Source organism: Macaca mulatta, chromosome 19 (assembly GCF_049350105.2).
Source record: "Macaca mulatta isolate MMU2019108-1 chromosome 19, T2T-MMU8v2.0, whole genome shotgun sequence".
NCBI lineage: Eukaryota > Metazoa > Chordata > Mammalia > Primates > Cercopithecidae > Macaca > Macaca mulatta.
The window spans coordinates 14,973,373-14,983,500 of NC_133424.1; positions in this window are offsets into that span (position 1 = coordinate 14,973,373).

Here is a 10,128-nt window from a genome sequence, read left to right on the forward strand (position 1 = left end):
GGGTGTACAAGTATCTGTTTGAGGTCAGGCACAGTGGCTCATGCCTGGAATCCCAGCACTTTGGGAGGCTGAGGCGGGCAGATCATTTGAGGTCAGTAGTTTGAGACCAGTCTGACCAACATGGTGCAACCCTGTCTCCACTAAATACAAAAATTAGCCGGGCATGGTGGTGGGTGCCTGTAATCCCAGCTACTCAGGAGGCTAAGGCAGGAGAATCGCTTGAACCCAGGAGGTGGAGGTTGCAATGAGCTCTGAGCTCACGCCACTGCACTCCAGCCTGGACAAAAGTGAGACTCTGTCTCAAAAAATAAAAATAAACGTAAGTATCCGTTTGAGTGTCTGCCTTCAGTTTTCTCAGGTGTATACCCAGGAACAGAATGGCTGGATCACAGGGTCACTCTACTTTGTAACTTTTTGAGGAGCTGCAAACTGCTTTCTATGCTTGGAAAGAAGTGAAAGGGAGAGCTCCAGCCGAGGCACAGAGCCCTGGGGATGGACTGATTCTCACGAACGCTTTCCCATCGCTTCTTTCCGGGACTGGCTGGGACCGGCAGTGCCATCCATGGCCCTATTTCTCAGGAACCCACAAGCCCACAACAGAAGAGGCCCAGAGGCATGAGGAGGGGTTGACCCGGGTGGGCACCCAGCCTAAATAAGCCCCCTTCCTCCCCTGCCCTTCCCCACCCATCCAAAGTCAAGGGAAGGATTCTGAGACCTCTGTCCTCCCAGTGCCCCCTAGAAGCCTGACCCCATCCTTATCGGGACATCGGCACCACCCAGCTCAGAAGCCTTTGCAAAATGGGGAAGACACTGAGAGCTGCAAGAAAGTGACAAAAATGCCACCAAGTGTCACACAGCATTCCTAGCTCGGGGCTTTTTGTTGGCTCCCACCAGTTCCCCACCCCCGCCCGGAGCTGTTCTCCTCCCCCCGAGCTGTTCCCCTCCCCACCCTACTCTCTCCTTTGCTTTCTCTAAACGCTTCTCCTTAAAACCTTTAAACATTTTAAGGCCGGGCGCGGTGGCTCAAGCCTGTAATCCCAGCACTTTGGGAGGCCGAGGCGGGTGGATCACAAGGTCAGGAGATCGAGACCACAGTGAAACCCCGTCTCTACTAAAAATACAAAAAATTAGCCGGGCGCGGTGGCGGGCGCCTGTAGTCCCAGCTACTCAGGAGGCTGAGGCAGGAGAATGGCGTGAACCCAGGAGGCGGAGCTTGCAGTGAGCCGAGATCGCGCCACTGCACTCCAGCCTGGGCAACAGCGTGAGACTCCGTCTCAAAAAAAAAAAAAAAAACATTTTAAAATTCTTTTTTAAATATTTGTACAGAGCCTCAGGTTTATAGAATCCATGAAACAATGTAATTCTTGGGACCATCGGTCTATCCATGGTCAGCTTTATTTTACTTATTTACTGAGACAGAGTCTCACTCTGTGGCCCAGGTTGGAGTGCAGTGGTGAGATCATAGCTCACTGCAACCTCAAACTCCCAGGCTCAGGAGATTCTCCCATCTCAGCCCCCTGAATAGCTGGAATTACAGGCACACACCACCGCTCCTGGCTAATTTTTGCATTTTTTTTTTTGTAGAGATGGGGTTTTACCGTGTTGTCTAGGCTGGTCTTGAACTCCTGGACTCAAGGGATTCTCCCGCCTCGGCCTCCCAAAGTGCTGAGATCGCAGGCATGAGCCACTCTCCCTGGCCCATTTTATCTTCCTTGATAGAAACTCTTTTCAGAATTCTCTTTGTTTTTGCTTTGGTCTCTGATAAAATCACATCTGCATATAACCACAAAACACCACATACCTGCATTACATGACATTATGTTAAACAGCCATCATTTTGACTGGCCGCAGTGACTCATGCCCGTCTCTACTAAAAATACAAAAAAATTACCTGGACATGGTGGTGCGTGCCTGTAATCCCAGCTATTTGGAAAGCTGAGGCAGGAGAATGGCTTGAACCCGGAGGGCGGAGGTTGCAGTGAGCCGAGATTGTGCCACTGCACTCCAGTCTGTTGACAGAGCGAGAGACTCTGTCTCAAAAAAAAAAAAAACAAACAAACAAAAAAAACCAGCCATCATTTTAGGAAACATTTACATGTGGAAACTTCTATGTGTGTTGTTCGCAATTTGTGGGGATAAAGAATTTTACTTTGGGCCGGGAGCGGTGGCTCACGCCTGTAATCCCAGCACTTTGGGAGGCCGAGACGGGCAGATCACGAGGTCAGGAGATCGAGACCATCCTGGCTAACACGGTGAAACCCTGTCTCTACTAAAAAATACAAAAAAATTAGCTGGGCGAGGTGGCAGCGCCTGTAGTCCCAGCTACTCGGGAGGCTGAGGCGGGAGAATGGCATGAGCCCGGGAGGCGGAGCTTGCAGCGAGCTGAGATCGTGCCACTCACTCCAGCCTGGGCGACAGAGCAAGACTCTGTCTCAAAAAAAAAAAAAAAAAAAAAAAAAGAATTTTACTTTGCGAAACATATGTAAATTTAAAAATACAGGGGAAGGAAGGCACATGCACAAGCCTCCCTCGTCACCAAGAACTGAGATATGACCTTGTCCCCATGCTCCCATGTTTATCTTGCTGATTACCACCACTCCAAATATTCTTTGCCCCTTATTCCTTTGCTCAGTTACTTAATTTTTTTTTTTTTTTAGACAGAGTCTTGCTCTGTCACCCAGGCTGGAGTGCAGTGGCATGATCACAGCTCACTGCTGCCTCGAATTCCTGGCCTCAAGCCATCCTCCCACTTCAGCCTCCTGAGTAGCTGGGACTACAGGTGCAAGTCACCACGCCTGGCAAATTTTTTTTTTGTATTTTTGGAGAGATGGGGGTCTCACTATGTTGCCCAGGATGGTCTCGAACTCCTGGGTTCAAGTGATCCTCCCACCTTGGCCTCCCCAAGTAGTTGGGATTATAGGCATGAGCCACTGCGCCTGGCCCAGCCTTGTTTATTTTTATTTATTTATTTATTTATTTATTTATTTATTTTTATTTTTATTTTTGAGATGGAGTCTCGCTCTGTCGCTCAGGCTGGAGTGCAGTGGCGCGATCTCAGCTCACTGCAAGCTCCGCCTCCCGGATTCACGCCATTCTCCTGCCTCAGCCTCCCGAGTAGCTGGGACTACAGGTGCCCACCACCACACCTGGCTACTTTTTTGTATTTTCAGTAGAGATGGGGTTTCACCGTGTTAGCCAGGATGGTCTCAATCTCCTGACCTCGTGATCCGCCCGTCTCAGCCTCCCAAAATGCTGGGATTACACGCATGAGCCACCACACTCGGCTATTTTTATTTTTTTTGAGATGGAGTCTTGCTCTGTCATCTAGGCTGGAGCGCAGTGGTACGATCTCGGCTCACTGCAACCTCTGCCTCCCAGGTTCAAGTGATTTTCTCACCTCAGCCTCCTAAGTAGCTGGGATTACAGGCGCCCGCCACCACACCTGGCTGATTTTCGTACTTTTAGTAGAGACTGGGTTTCACCATGTTGGCCAGGCTGGTCTTGAACTCCTGACCTCAGGTGATCCGCCCGCCTCAGTCTCCCAAAGTGCTGGGATTACAGGAGTGAGCCACGGAGCCCAGCCTCCTTGTTTAGTTTTCAAAGTCTTCTTGCATATGTTTGTATCCTGAAACCAAATCCCATTTTATTATCTTTGTGTCTGAGCTTTTTCACCAGGTGGCTTTTTCCTGTGGGACTTTGGAGACTTTTTCTGCTCAAGATTCTACCATGGAAACTGTCACACTGCAATTTAAGACTTTTCTTCCCCCCAACTTCATTCAGAAAGGGGCGTGGCTAGGCATGGTGGTGTGTACCTGTAATCCCAGCATTTTGGGAGGCTGAGGTGGGCAGATCACTTGAAGGTCAGAAGATTGAGACCAGCCTGGCCAACATGGTGAAACCGTATCCCTACTAAAAATACAAAAATTAGCTGAACGTGGTGGCACATGCCTGTAATCCCAGCTTCTAGGGAGGTTGAGGCAGGAGAATTGCTTGAACCCAGGAGGCGGAGGTTGCAGTGAGCCCAGATGGCGCCACTGCACTCTAGTTTGGGCAACAGAGCAAGACTCCATCCCCCCCCAAAAAATTGCACACCCCTGGAGTTATTTTTTCACAGCTGTATAATATTCCAAGTACTTTATAAAGTTACCACTGAGGAAGTGCTAGGGTTTTATTAATGACTTAATGACCATCATGTTCATAGATTGCTTTGAAGGATTAATGATGCCCCTTTTTTTTTTTTTTTTTTTTGAGACGGGGTCTCGCTCTGTCGCCCAGGCTGGAGTGCAGTGGCCGGATCTCGGCTCACTGCAAGCTCCGCCTCCCAGGTTCACGCCATTCTCCTGCCTCAGCCTCCCGAGTAGCTGGGACTACTGGCACCTGCCACCTCGCCCGGCTAGTTTTTTTGTACTTTTTAGTAGAGACAGGGTTTCACCGTGTTCGCCAGGATGGTCTCGATCTCCTGACCTTGTGATCCACCCGTCTCGGCCTCCCAAAGTGCTGGGATTACAGGCTTGAGCCACGGCGCCCGGCCAATGATGCCCTTTTAAACATTTCACCCCTCTCTTCCTCCTTACTGCCCGAAATCTTGGTGATCTCTGGGAGGGGCCAAGACTGGGGACACTTTTGGGCCCAGCTGCCCATGAGGACCCCACTTCTGCTTCGGCCACTTCTGCTCAGCTATCCCCGCAGTTGCTTATATACCGTCTATTTATAACCCCACCCCCCCCCCACTCCACGTCACCTGCCCCCTGCCAGGGCAACCAGTGAACTCAGTGCCCATGGGGAAGGGGAAGTGGGTTACTAGGCGCTAGAGTTTGTTTGGGGTTTGGGGGTGCCTCTGCCGCTTCCTGAAGGGCTTCATTTCCTAGAAGCTGAGAACACTGAGCTGACAGATCAACCCCCCTTTCTTCCCGCAGCGGGTCATGGGGCGAAGAGGAAGAAGAGGAACCAGGTGCTAAGACCCCAAGGTGCAAACACATGAACTCCCCGTCAGCCCCGGAGCACGGGGCCTGGCTGCCTTGTCCCTCTGAGCCATCTCAGCCTCTCGCTTCTGCCCTCATTATGTTTGGGCTCTTCCTGGACTTCCCTTCAGCACCGAAGACCCCTGCAGCCCGGACCTCAGGAGACTGAGAGGCCTGGGTGGTCTCTGGGATGGCAGGGCGGCGGCAGGGGGAGGCACACATGTGCAGGACTGGCTCCTCCCCGCTCTGCTCCAGGGCCGAGGCCCCAAATAGCTGGACTTCTATATTTAGAAGCTGGCTCAGCAACACCAGGGAACTATAAATACAGCCCAGATCAGTGCAGCCTCCAAAATCCCCAGGTCAGGCTGGGATGGGTAGGGAGCAAGGAGTTAGGGAGATGTCAGTGGGGTCAGATGGGGTCTGCAGTCAGGGCCCCCCGAGCCGGGTGCACACTGACGGGCCAGGCTCCAGGGAACCCAGGTGTTCAGCCTGCTGGAGGAGACAAAGGGACCATAGTGGGACCTGCCCGGGGTCGGGGACCAGGGTTGGCCAGCGGGCTTCCCACCCTCTCCCCTGTTCTCTGGGGCTTCCTGGCGCAGGGACAGCCGTCTGGTCTCACAATAGCTGCGCCGCCCTCCTGGAGCCAGCTGCGGGGCTCATCCGCGTGGGGGCTGCCCGGCCCCTTCCTCTGCCATTGTCTCCCAGCCAGGGGGCATCCTGTTATGCCCCCCTCCACCCGGAGACCCCATCTGACCCCCCGCCTCAGCCCAGGCTTGTGCGGGTGCTGGGCATGAGCTGGCGGCATAAGAAGCTGGGGAGTGAGGCGTTGGGGGTCTCTTGGTCTCCCTCCCCATTGCAGAGGACAGCAAAGAGTTCACCCTGCTCGGAGATCATCCTAACCACCCCTCCTGTTGTTTACTGAGGGTCCACACCCAGCTGCACTTCTACAATTCGTTCCCTCCAGTCTGGTCCTCACAGGCACCTGGAGAAGTTCTGACCATTTCACAGATGGGGAGACTGAGGCCCAGAGAGGCCACATCACCTACCTGAGACCACACAACCCAAAAGGGAGCTCCGGGTGTAGTGGCTCACGCCTGTAATCCCAGCACTTTGGGAGGCTGAGGAGGCTGCATCACCTGAGGTCAGGAGTTTGAGACCAGCCTGGCCAATATGGTGAAACCCCATCTCTACTAAAAATACAAAAAAATTAGCCTGGTGCGGTGGCGGGTGCCTGTAATCCTAGCTTACCCAGGAGGCTGTGGCAGGAGAATCACTTGAACCCGGGAGGCGGAGGTTGCAGTGAGCCAAGATGGAGCACTGCACTCCAGCCTAGGCAACAAGAGCGAAATCCCGTCTCAAAAAAAAAAGTAAAAAAAGTTAGCCAGGCATGGCGGCATGTGCCTGTAGTCCCAGCTACTTGGGAGGCTGAGGCAGGAGGGTGGCATGAGCCCAGGAGGTGCAGGCTGCCTCAAGCCGTAATTGTGCCACTGCGTTCCAGCCTGGGCAACAGGGGCCTTATCTCTAAAATAATAATAATAAATTAGGCCGGGCACGGTGGCTCACACCTGTAATCCCAACAATTTGGGAGGCCGAGGCAGTCGGATCACCTGAGGTCGGGAGTTCGAGACCAGCCTGATCAACATGGAGAAATCCCATCTCTACTAAAAATACAAAAAAAAAAAAAAAAAATTAGCCCAATACGGTGGCAGGCGCCTGTAATCCCAGCTTACTCAGGAGGCTGAGGCAGAAGAATTGCTTGAACCCGGGAGGTGGAGGTTGCGGTGAGCCAAGATTGTGCCATTGGACTCCAGCCTGGGCAACAAAAGCGAAACTCCGTCTCAAAAAAAAATTATACTAATATAATTATTATAATTATATTATATAATTATTATTATATTATTATTATTGGTTGGATAATCTTGGGTTACTTTTTTTTTTTTTTTTTTTAGATGGAGTCTTGCTCTGTTGCCCGGGCTGGAGTGCAGTGGCGCAATCTCACGATCTCAGCTCACTGCAATCTATGTCTCCTGGGCTCAAGCAATTCTCCTGCCTCGCCCGCCCAAGCAGCTGGGATTACGGGTAATCTTGGGTTACTTCTGAGCTGAGCAACCTGGGGCCAGTGGCCCAAAACCCCCAGGTGCCAGTTCCCCTTTTGACAGATGAGGACCATGTTCCCATCCCCCATCATTGCAGAACAAAAGTTATGAGGTTGTCCAGAAGCTGCAAAATAAGTCAGCCGGACTGAGACTTCAGGACAAAGAGAAAGTGGAGAAACATAGGCAGACACGCCGGCAGGGACCGGATCAGCAAGGCTGAAGGAGGCTTCCCTTAGCTGGGCGGCAGTGGAGGGGCAGGAGTACTAATTTGCATGGTTTACCATATGGGGCTCCGCTCAGTACAGGCTCTGTGCTCGTGCTCTGCAGAGAACAAGACAAAAGTCACTCAGGGGGCTGAGAGCCTAATGCGGCTCGAGGGCAGATGGTTGCAAGGGAAGAAGAGAGATGGTGAGAAGTACAGGAGAGACTCAAGAAAGCCTCAGGGCATGGTGACTCACGCCTGTAATCCCAGCGCTTTGGGAGGCTGAGGCGCGTGGATCATTTGAGGTCAGGAGTTCGAGACCAGCCTGGCCAACATGATGAAACTCCGTCTCTACTAAAAATACAAAAAACTATCCAGGCATGGTGGTACATGCCTGTAACCCCAGCTACTTGGGAGGCTGAAGCAGGAGAATCGCTTGAAGCTGGAAGGCGGAGGCTGCAGTGAGCCAAGATCGCGCCACTGCACTCCAGCCTGGGCTACAGAGCGAGACTCTGTTTCAAAAAATAATAATAATAAAAATAAATAAAAACTTAAAAATGAGGACCTGGTTGTGCTCAACTGTAATCCCAGCTACTCGGGAGGCTGAGGTGGGAGGATCGCTGGAGCCCAGCAGTTTGAGGCTGGAGTGAGCTATGATTGTGCCATTGCACTCCAGCCTGGGCAACAGCAGACTCTGTGTCTAACATAAAGTACAATAAAATAAAATAAAATAAAATAATGTCGATGATCTCTATGAAGGGGTGTAGGGACAACCCCCGGCATCGGGAAGCGCCTCGTGCCTCCCTGAGATTCTGCAGACGCCAGCTGTCTGACCTCCCCGTCTGATCTGCAGAGAAGGGACGTTGAGCCCTGGGGTTGTAGCTGGAGTTTCTGGCTTTCTGAGTAAAAAAAGGCAAAATCCCTCCAGAGCTGGTCTGGCCTCTCTCCTTCCAGCTTCTGCTGATGTTCATTCCCCTCCCCCACAGCCCGTGGCCACCCCCACAGGAGTCCGGGACAGGAAGGGGTAAATTCTAGGACTGGGGATGTTTGGTTACTCCCAGGACAATAGTTCTCTGACTTCAGTCATTAGTGACTTTTTTTTCCCCCCGTTGCTGCAATCTCCCCCTTTGAACAATTGAACTATATTTTCCTTAGCATTCATCACTTCTGCATCTTGAATTTATTCGTGTAACAAGGAGACTTGATTTCGGCATCCTCATTGAAAATCCCTCCTCATTGCCCCAAATAGTAGGGAAACCTAAAAATAAATATGAATATAAGGAACAGAAAACCGAGTCCTTGAATTCTGGCTGGACACAGACGTCTGCTAAGCCTCAGGGCCACGGAGGCGCAAAGACATGTTAGCGCCCATAGAGACTCTCTCCTGGGCGCATCGCAGGGACTCCAGGGCTGCGCTGCCCGCCTGTGGATCTTCTCAGCTGGGTCAGTCATTTGTGCCTCAGTTTCCTCCTCTGTCAAATGGGAATGACATCATTGCAGATGTTTTGAGGAGTAAATGAGTTAAAATAGATTTTAAAAAACAACAACAAAACTTATGACCAGGCCTGGTGCAGACTAAGTGCTCTGTAAATAATAGCATTTTCTTGGCAGCATAGCGAGACCTCATCTAAAAAAAAAAAAAAAAAAAAAAAAAACTTAAGAAAAAAACTAGTCAGGCATGATGGCGCATAGCTGTAGTCCCAGCTCCTCAGGAGGCTGAGGCAGGAGGATCCTTTGAGCCCTGGAGTTTGAGGCTGCAGTGAGCTGTGATAGTCCCACTGCACTCCAGCCTGGGTGACAGAGTAAGATCTCTTTAAAAATATATAGCGTTTGTTTGTTTTTAGACATTTTCGCTCTTGTTGCCCAGGCTGGAGTGCAATGGCACGATTTCAGCTCACCACAACCTCCGCCTCCTGGGTTCTATCAATCCTCCTGCCTCAGCCTCCCGAGTAGCTGGGATTACAGGCATGCGCCACTACACCCGGCTAATTTTGTTTTTTTTTTTTTTTTTTTTTTTTTGAGACGGAGTCTTGCTCCGTCACCCAGGCTGGAGTGCAGTGGCCGGATCTCAGCTCACTGCAAGCTCCGCCTCCCGGGTTTACGCCATTCTCCGGCCTCAGCCTCCCGAGTAGCTGGGACTACAGGCGCCCGCCACCTCGCCCGGCTAGTTTTTTGTATTTCTTAATAGAGACGGGGTTTCACCGTGTTAGCCAGGATGGTCTCGATCTCCTGACCTCGTGATCCGCCCGTCTCGGCCTCCCAAAGTGCTGGGATTACAGGCTTGAGCCACCGCGCCCGGCCTAATTTTGTATTTTTAATAGAGATGGGGTTTCTCCATGTTGGTCAGGCTGGTCTCGAACTCCTGACCTCAGGTGATCCGCCCACCTCAGCCTCCCAAAGTGCTGGGATTACGGGCATGAGCCACCGCACCCAGCCAAAAAATAACATTTTAAAAAATTATTAGGTAGCTCAAGAGACAAGCTAATCATGTGATTTATCCAAAAAGGAAAGAACCCTCCTATCACATGATTCTCCGTTAATTAACGAAGTGCCCAGGGGCCTCTGAAATATAAGTTTCCCACAGGGGGAAACTGACTTAGAAAGACCAGAAAGATCCGGGGGGGTCTGCTCTGTGCAGTGGAGCTTCTCTTCTTGGCACCTGCTTGGCATCGGAAGGGGGCCACTTCTTCCTTCCTGGTCTCCTGTGTGGACACTGTAATGCCTCAGTTTTCTTTCTTTCTGTCTTTTTGTTTTTGACACAGGATCTCACTCTATCACCCAACCTGGATTGCAGTGGCACCATCACAGCTCAAACTCCCCAGCTCGGGTGATCCTCCCTGCCACAGCCTCCTGAGTAGTAGTAGCTGGG